This window comes from Marmota marmota, unplaced genomic scaffold (genome assembly GCF_001458135.2).
Source record: "Marmota marmota marmota unplaced genomic scaffold, marMar, whole genome shotgun sequence".
NCBI classification, from domain to species: domain Eukaryota; kingdom Metazoa; phylum Chordata; class Mammalia; order Rodentia; family Sciuridae; genus Marmota; species Marmota marmota.
Window position 1 is genome coordinate 2,398,390 of NW_026000171.1, and position 9,858 is coordinate 2,408,247.

The following is a 9,858-nucleotide window of genomic DNA, read 5'->3' on the forward strand; positions in this document are numbered from 1 at the left end:
TATATATATATATATATATATATATATATTACACACACAATGGAGTATTACTCAGCCATAAATAAGAATGATTTTATGACACTTGCCAGTAAATGGATGGATCTGCAGACTATCACACTAAGTTAAATAAGCCAATCCCAGAAAACCAAAGGTTGAACGTGGAAGCTAAATCACAATAAAGGGGAAGGGATAGAAGAGAAGTTCATTAGATTACTTAAAGAAAGAGAGGGGAGACAGGAATAGGAAGAATAAATCTAACATAATTTTCACACATATGAAAATACTAAGTTAATCCCACCATCATGCCCATCCTCAGAAGGGGGCCCTAATTAGAATAAGATATATTCCATGCTTGTATAATTCTATCACAATGGATTCTACTATCATGTATAACTAAGAAGAATCAAACAATAAAAAATAAAATAAGGCCATCTGATCTTAGACTTTTAGCTTCCAAAAAACTGAGAACTCAAAAAACCTCTTTTTTTTTTTTTTTAAATAAAGTATCCAACCTCAGGTATTTTGCATAGCAGTAGAAAACTGATTAATACACTAACTCAGCGCTGAAAAAAAAAGTGGTAAACTGCTTCTCAACTGGCTAGTTGCTAATGTTTTGCTTTTGTGCAAGAAGAGAAAAGGGAGCTGGAAGGTGTGGAGGGCAGGTAGGTAAGTCATCAGAACTTGTTGGATCAGTCCCCAAGATTTCCTGGGAAAGGCCAGACTTAGAAATATCAATGGCATAAATATTCTTATTCCACACACCCTTCTTTCCTCTCTCCTATCTTCTCTTGGTGAACGTGGGCCAGGCCTAATAACCACTCTTTGTTCCTGGAAATACAGTGAGAAAGAACAAGGTTCAGCTCCTGCATGAAAGCTTGTTATAAGACAGACTCATGATACCCCGAGTCCTCCTTGACACTTCTCTTTCTTTCATGCGGCATGAAGATTCATCAGACAGCTGGGCATGGTGGCATGCACCTGTAGTCCCAGCTACACTGGAGGCCAAGGCAGGAGGATCACAAGAGGCCTGGAGTTTGACAGCACCCTGACAACATAATGAGACCCTGTATACCGCCCCCCCCCCCGCCCCGCCCCCAATTACTTCTGTGCTGGGGTTGTAGCTCCGTGGTAAAACATGCACCCAGCATGCACAAGGCCCTGGGTTCAATCCACAGTACTGGAAAAAAATTTCATCAGCACATCTTGTCAGATCTATTTCAAAATATAAGCAGGGCCCTACTCTATTGCCTCTCTCTTGGTTTCAGGTGTCATCATCTCTTTTTTTTGCCTAGACTTTTGCTTCAGCCACCTCACTGGTCTCCATGCTTCTAATGCCTCTTCCCCCTGAGCCTGTCTTTTTTTTTTTTAATATTTATTTTTTAGTTGTAGTTGGACACAATACCTTTATTTATTTATTTTTATGTGGTGCTGAGGATCAAACCCAGGGCCTCACACAATATGCCACCCTTGACATAGGTATACAGAAACGCCTAGTGTGGCATTAGGGAGCGCTCTACCACTGAGCTACAACCTCAGCCCCTGAACCTGTCTTTTAGCAGAGCACTTGGAATGAGATTTTAAAATAATAAATTAGATCATGTCACATCTCTGCTCAAAACTTTCTAGTTGCTCCCCATTTCTCCCAGAGTAAGTTCCAAATTCCAGATTCCTTCACTGGCCCCCAGCCCCTCGTGATGCGCCCCCACGCCGGCCTCTCTGGTCTCCGCTCCTGCTCACTTCACTTGGGGGTGCTCTGAGCATAGCAGGAAGGTTCCTGCTTCTGTTTGTCTTGGTCCCAAATGTTCCTCCCTGGATAGTTCCATGTCTGGCCCCTATCAGGTCTCTTCTCCAGTGCCACCTTGTCAGAGAGGCCCTCCTTCACCACTCTGTAGTATTAACCTTTCCCCATATCAGTCCCATGCCACCTGCCCCATGACTCGTGTCCCCTTTGCCCTACCTCAGTCTCTTCCTAGGGATCACCACCATCTGTTTGACTTGCTCCCTCTGCTCAGTGTGAGCTCTCAGAGTCGGTGGTTGGGCAGCCCGGATTTCCATTGCCTACAACAGTGCCAGGGTGCCTGCAGTTGGGGTGCAGAGGACATTGGTAGGATGATGACGGGGAGTGTGGGTGACTCGCTGGAACCAGGTGCAGAAGCACAGCTGTTTCTGCCTAAGGGTCTGAGACCTGACCCACAGGTCTGCTCAGATGGCCCACCAGGCCCACCAGGCCATGGCTCTGACTTCAGCTTTGGTGCGTTTGGATTGGTGACACCCGAGCAGGTAGGAGCTGGAGGGATGGAAGTTTCCATTAATTGTGGAACTTTGCCTCTGGTGGTTCGAGGAGTAAGAGTAGTTAGAGGGAGCAACAGGGCTAGAGAGAAGGTTCTAGAAGCAGGAGAGGGGCCGAAGGGTGGGAGGAGGAGTGGCGGTGTGGGTTCCGGCTGGAGCTTTGTCCAGACCTGGCTGTTTGTTTACTCAACCAGTAGTTCGGCCTTGGGCTTTTCTTGCTAAATAGTTCTTGCTGAACTCTAGAGGAGTACATGAATCAATACTGGCTGCCAGATGCAGGAACCAAAACCATATACAGGAAATGTTGAGGCGGGAGGGAGGGAGCCTGCCAGCTCTGGGCTACCCCTGCCTGGGGCCCCCAGGAGCACAAACCAGCTCTTTCGTTCATTCCCAGCTCCTGTGGGAAGTGAAGTGAGCCATCCAGTGCTCTTCTGCAGATGATCTTGGTTCTTCACAGCATTTATTCATTTCCTCAGTTGGCAAGCATTTGGTTAGGGACAATATGCCACCCTTGAGGTAGGTATACAGAAAATACTAGTGTGGCAAAATCTGAATTCAAAGTTCACAGCCTCCCTCTTCGGTACTCTTTCCTCTTACTCTTAAAACTTTTCCCCAAATAGCCCTGTGCCTTAGACCAATGCTCTATGTTCATAGTGGTGGTGTGCTGGTAAGTGTTTAACAAGTGGCTCTCTAAAAGAAAAAGAAGAAGAAAATAAAAACCCTGATCTATAGTGTTGGCCCAGTTTCCATTGTAAAATGCTCTCACCATGGCAAATTTCATGCCATCAGTGTGATGTCACTGAGTGCAAAACTAGGAATAGTGGCATACTATTAGATATTTTTTTCCCCACTTACAGATTCAGTAGTTTATGCGTACAACCTCAAGAATATAAGAGTAAATTGGTAAAGAATAATAAGTAATGAGTTTTGAATATAACTTATTTACTTATGAATATATATATATTTGATTTATTTATTCTTTTGTGGTTCTGAGGAAGGAATCTAGGGCCTGTGTATGCAAGGCAGATGTTGTACCTCTGAGCTACATTCCAAGCCTCAGTAAATATACTATAATATTTAAGGATGTCTACATTTTGCAAAGGAATTGCAAAACTCTTGTGTAACCTGCAGCTCTCACAAGCCAGGATGATCTGGCTTTGGGATATCATTGCTTGAGACCTTGTCAGAAATACAGAATCTGGACTTCATTCAGACCTACTTAATGAGAATTTAATTTTAACATTTTTAACGGTACTCTCAGGCAATTCATACATGGTTACATCAGAGTTAGAGAAAAGTGGTGCTAGAGGTGACCACTGTGTATGATTTTGTCTGCATCTTTTTCAGGTCTCTTCTACAATGGAGAGACATGTATTTTGCTGTCACTTTTTAACAAAAATAAGGTCACATGTGAATGTTTTGCAAGAGTTTGTTTTGTTTTAACTTAATAATATGTCTGATATCTTTCTATGATGGTCTACAGAAGTCTAGCTATTTTTAATGTGTCCACAGTGCTTTAGGGCATGAGTAAGTCATGATTTTTAAAAAATCATCTCTCTAAATGGTCACATAGTTTTTTCCCTTCTTCTTCAAGAAATTTCCTCCAACTTTCTCTCAATTCTTTAATCAAAATCTACCTTAATAAAATTCTGAAAATTAGGGACTGGGTCAGTGTCAGAGCACTTGCCTAGCATGTGTGAGGCACTGGGTTCAATCCTCAGTAGCACCACACAAAAATCAATCTATCAATTATTCTGTCCATCTAAATTGAAAAATTTTTTAAAATTCTGAAAATTAATTTTTATTAAATGGTTTGTGGCTGACAATAATAGTTTACAGTGATCTCCTTCTTCCCCAGATTTAAAAAAATTCATTAAAATTTAACAATATTTATTGAGAGTCAGCTGGATTACAGTTCTGAGGAAGCTGATAGGGAATATAAAGGAGTTAGGCCTGACCTTAAAGTGCTTGCAGCTCAAGGAAATACACTCTGTGAACAATCATTCAATCAATCAATCAATCATATAATGAGCAACTTTAGTGCTGTAAAAGCAGCAAAGACAGGAGGGAAGAAAACGTTTAGACAGGGGAGCCACTGGTGGCATTAGAGGTATTAACATCTAGTGGGAGTGCCCACCGGGCCACGGTCCTCATTGCACCATAAGATAGATAAAACAATATGGCAGCCTCAGGTTCTTAGCTGCTAGAGGTGGGGTTGGATCAGGAGAGAGTCCCAGAGGCCAGGGAGTGTTTTTACTTGGTGGAGTGGATATCCTTTTCTTCACAACCACCCCAAAGTGATATTTTCCTCCATGTCTTTTATTCCCTCCCCTCTCCAGCTCATCTTTGGCTCTTCTATCTTCTGGAACCCTCATCCCAAAGATGACAGAAGGTCTACTTGGTACCTGTCCAAGGCTGCAGCCAGATCTGGGAGGACTGGCTGGTCCCTGTTCCTCTTCTCTGGTGGGGTTCAGGCTGGGACCTGTTCCAGGGCTGGCTGCAGCCCTGTGCCTCTCCTGGCTGGCTGCCTTGCTGTGACACATCACCCAGCTCGTCTTCCTTCTGGACTTCTTGCTTGCCACCAGTCAGTTCACGAACTCTGCATCTCCATCACTGGAGTATGTTGATGGGCAGGCCACTGCCTTTTTCTACTTCCCAGCGGACAGAAAGACCTTCTGTCTTTGGTTTGATTCACCTTTACTGCTTACCAGTCCAGGATTCCAGCTGACTCTAGCATCCCAGGACAAATGTGGCTGGAAATTGACTGCTTCAGGAGCTAAATCTGTCACTTATAACTTCAGGACTTACCTCTTCTTAAGCATTACTAAATGGGGCCTATTCTTTTTTGTGGGGGAGAGTAATTCTTTTAGATTTTTATGTTAGTCTGGGGGTGAAGCTCAGTGGTAGAGAGCTTGTCTAGCATGTAACAGGCCCTGGCACTCCCAAACCAAAGTATAAAATGTTCAATGTAAAATATATGTAATGAAACATACAACAAAATAAACATCTGTGAGCCCATGACCCCGTCCAAGAATCAAAGCATTATCAATTTGGTTGCATCTGCCTATGTCCTCCTTCCCTGTTCGTGTGCCTGCCTCCCCTGATAAGAGCCATTATCCTGAATTTCAAATCTTTGCTTCAAAAAAATAGCTTCATCACATATGCTTATATCCATTAACTTATCATGTAGTTTTGCTTGCGTTTGAGCTTTATGGAAATGGTGTCATTGTATGTAGTTCTTTTTGTTGTTGTTATAAACAGTATTCAATGCATGCTCTTGAATAGTCTCCTTGTGCCCATGTTGCTCCAGGAAGGAATGGAAAGAAAGGTAGTTGGGCATGTAAATGTTCAAGTTCACAAGGTAATTTCAAATGGGTTGAAAGTTATACCAATTTATAATCCACAGGCAGTACCTAAGAGTTTACCTTGACACACATTCAAACAAACCCTTGGTCACAGCAGACTTTTAAATTGTTGCCAAGCAAGTTAATGTAAGATGTTACTGTGAATGTAGTTAATTTCCCTGATGATTAATGGGATTTTGCATCATTCTGTAGGTTTATTCATGGACAATGGAACATTTATTCCTTTTGGGTTTTCTTTTTTCTGAAATACCTATTTTTATTTGTTGACCATTTTGCAGTTGGATTGTTTATCTTATTCTAATGATTTATAGGCTAGTTTATATATTTTGAATACGAGTTCCGTATTGGTCATATATTTTACAGATATCTTCTATCAGTTTGTGTCTTTTTAAAAAATATTTATTTCTTTTAGTTGTACACATGCCTTTATTTTTATTTATTTATTTTTATGTGGCGCTGAGGATGGAACCCAGGGCCTTGCATGCGCCAGGTGTGCGCTCTACCGCTGAGCCACAACCTCAGTCCCTTGTGTCTTGTTTTTTAAAGTTAAAATATTAATTATTAGTGTGTATATTAATTGTATAAAATAATGGGTTTCATTGTGATGATGTACTATATGCATACTACATACTTGGATCACATCCCCCTCCCTATTGTTTCCCTGCCCCTGTCACCTTCCCCTTCTCTAATAGTCTCCCTTCTCTCCTGCCACTTCCATGTCATTATTTTTTCTTTGTTTCATTTTTTCTAGATTCTACATATGAGAGAAACATCAGATATTTTTCTTTCTGAGCCTGGCTTATTTTGCTCAGACATGACAACCTCCAATTTTATCCATTTCCTTGAAAATTATGTCTTGTTTTCGATAAATAGGAGGTATAAATTTTAATGTAGCTAAATATATTCATCAACTTATGGTTAGTACTTATGGAGCTGTTTAATAAATCTACTTCGAGTCCATAAAGATATCTTCTTTTAAAATTTTTAAGGTTTTTCTGGACACAGTAGTGCACACCTAATCTTAACTACTCGACAGGCTGAGGCAGGAGGATGGAAAGTTTGAGGCCAGCCTCAGCAATTTAGGGACAGCCTATCTCAAAATGGAAAAAAAAAAAGGCGGGGGGAGGAGAGCTCAGTGGTAGAACTCCCCTGGGTTCAATCCCTGTACTTTTATATTTTATTTCTCAATCTATTGGGAATTGATTTTTGGGCAGTGAAACATAAGGATCCAATTTAATTTTCTCCACCATATGCATGATTAATTATTACAGCATCATTTATTGAGTAGTCCAACTCTTCCAAATTGATGTAAATGTTACCTCTGTCATATAAAAGATTTCTGTTTATCTGTGGGGTCTGCTTCTTGGTTTTATAGCCAAGTCTTTATAGCCAATATTGATAAATTTGTCTTTACCTGAAGCAATAACGTTAGTGTAAAGTACCGTAGGTTTATAATAAGTCTTGACTGATGTCTAATTTATTCTATCTCATTCTTTTTCTTGAGGAATAAGGACTTATTGAGGTCCTCAAAAGCTTGTTGAGAGTTTGATTGGAATTATATTGAACAAATATTTCCATTTGGGAAGAAATGAATTGTTATTTTTTTCAGTCTAAATATCCAAAATCCAAGAAATGAGTCTCAAATTACTTAGGTCCTGATTAATTCTTTATAACAATAGTTTATTATTTTTTCCTTATATGTCTTCAATATTTTGTTATTATTATATTAATATTATATTATTACATATTATTAATTTTATTATTATTATTATTAATAGTAGTACTGAAGATGGAATCCAGGGTCTCATGCCTTCTTAGGCAAGCACTCTACCACTGAGCTACAACTTCAGATTTTTTTATTTTTTAATTTTGAGGCAGGGGCTTGTTAAATTGTTCAGGCTGGCCTTGAACTTCAAATCTTTCTGCCTCAGCCTCCTGAGTAGCTGGGATTATAGGTGTGTGTCACCATGCCCAGATTACCTTGCAGTGTTGAGTCATGTTAAATGAGTTTGGTTTTTTATAATTATATTTTCTAACTCTTGCTGGTGTGTATAAATGGAGTAGATTTCCAAACACTGGTTTATATTTGGCTACCCAGCCAGAATTTCTACTGATTTCCAATATTTGTTCTGTAGATTCTTATGGAACAATTATATCGTATATGATGAATATAGTTCTACTTCTTTATTCCTGCTCTTTATGACTTTGTCTTTCTTATTGTGTTGCTTTGGCCAGGACTGCCAATGTAGTTTGAGCAGAAGTGTTAAAAGTGGGACTGATCTTCTATTCTTAAAAAAAAAAAAAAAGACTACAAAAGAAAAAAAAAAAAGAAAGAAAGAAAAAGGAATGTATCCCATAGGTTTTTGTTAATTAATCTTAGTTAGGTTAAAGTATTTTCTTGTATTTCTAGTTCACTCAGAGTTTGTCTGATGAGTGAGTAAATTTGTCAAATGTTTTTTCTGAGTAGTCATACTTTTATCCTTTAATTTGTTATATGATAATGATAAGTTTTCTAACATGAAACCACCCTTGAATTTCTGGAATAAATAAAACTTGGCCACAGTGATATTCTCTTTTTTATACTCTGTTGGATTCAGTTGCTAATATTTAGTTTGGGACTTTTGCATCTATGTCCATGAGCTAGTCTGGCCAGGGATTTTCTTTTTTTATACTGTTCACATCTGGCTTTGATGCCAAGGTTATATTGGGGATCAGTGTCTGAATTAGGAATAATTTCCTTTCTGGTGGAGTCTACTGATGGCTTTCTAAGGATTATTCTGGTTTTTAAACTTAACCACAGAGCCCCATTTTTAGTCACATACAAAGCTGAAGATTGTATTTCCCAGCCTCCCTCATGGCATGGTGAGTGGCTTGAGGGTGGCCTCTTACTCAAGGCCCACTGTTAAGGATGTGTGTAGTTTTTTTTTTTTTTTTGTGTGTGTGTGTGCAAAGGTTAGCAAATAATTGAGTTTTACAGAGAGAGGCCAAAAATTTAAGTCAGCAGAATTTGTCCTGGAATATTTGAAGAAGAAGGGGTAAGTGTTTTTTTTTTTTTTTCCCCTAAATCAATTAACAATTTGTAGGTTAGGAGAGGCCATTTAAAATGAATAATGATCTTCTTGTTTTAGGAAGGCATAAGAAAAGGAGAAAGTTTCTGTGGAGCCTCTTACCTGGAATGTGGGTAAGAGGCTCCTATGAGTGTGTTCTGGTCCATAGAAGCATTTCCAGAGCAGCTGCCCGGAGCTGTGGATCACCTGAATCAAAAGCAAGGATTGCTTGGTCAAACCCACACCATGCCAAAGCCTTTCCCTACTGGTGAAGTCTGAGCTAAAAGGATTCTAGCCTGTGTTTTAGAGTAAACCAGGAAAAACCCCACCAGAGATTATGGGACTCTTCCATTCTCCCAAGACGCACTTTGGGAGCATACTAGAGGTGCCCTTCCTCCAGTTCCTTCCAGCTCTGAGAGCTGATGCCTTCAGTATGGGATTTGAGGCTGAGCCAGAAGGAAGACTCAGCTTGAACTGCACAGCAGGGAAGGCAGCAGTAGTACAGGACAAAGTCAGAGCACCAGGGCTTTCCACTCCTGAGCAGTGTGGCTTCTGGCAAGTCACAGATGAACATTTGCTTCATCTGCAAACCTGGAACAAACTCACCTGCTGTTGGTAACTCCTGGTGGTGGTGCAGGGGCTGATGAGGTTATGCCTCAGTGCCCTGGAAATGGAAAAGCACAGCAGAGAGGATTCCCATTTCATCTGCACCTGCCTATCTTGCCAGTCTTACCGCTTTCCATGCTTCTCCTTGTGTTCTAGTCCCAGGCACACAGACCATCTTTGCATTTCTTGTAGGTAGGTCTTTCCTGCCTCTGGGCCTTTATACATGCTATTCTGTGGCCTGCAGTGCTTCCCCTTCCTTTGTTGACTTTACTCCTGTTCATCATGTAGAACTTAGTACACTTGTCACCTCTCTGGGGAAGGCACAGCCCACCCTTAGCCTTGTCAGTTGAGATTGGAAACCTCTATTCCATGCATGGCACCTACTCACATTTGTATCCCCTGAACTTAGCCCAGATGCCAAATAAATATCAGTGATTGCAGAATAGGTCCAGGAATCTGGGTCCAGGAATCTGGGTCTAGGTGCTGGGGTTAGGGTGCTCAGAATGAGGAAACTCAGTAGGATAAGAATAAGCCCAGCATTTGCATCTCTT

At 40.6% G+C, this 9,858-nt stretch overlaps 1 long non-coding RNA gene across 1 annotated transcript; it reads left to right on the forward strand.

Moving 5' to 3' along the window:
• Positions 1-38: 38 nt before the first annotated feature.
• On the forward strand, positions 39-5,852 carry LOC125611877. The gene is made up of 3 exons (XR_007342112.1): positions 39-2,104; positions 2,684-2,805; positions 4,629-5,852. It is a non-coding gene; the product is annotated as an uncharacterized LOC125611877 (long non-coding RNA).
• Positions 5,853-9,858: the final 4,006 nt, after the last annotated feature.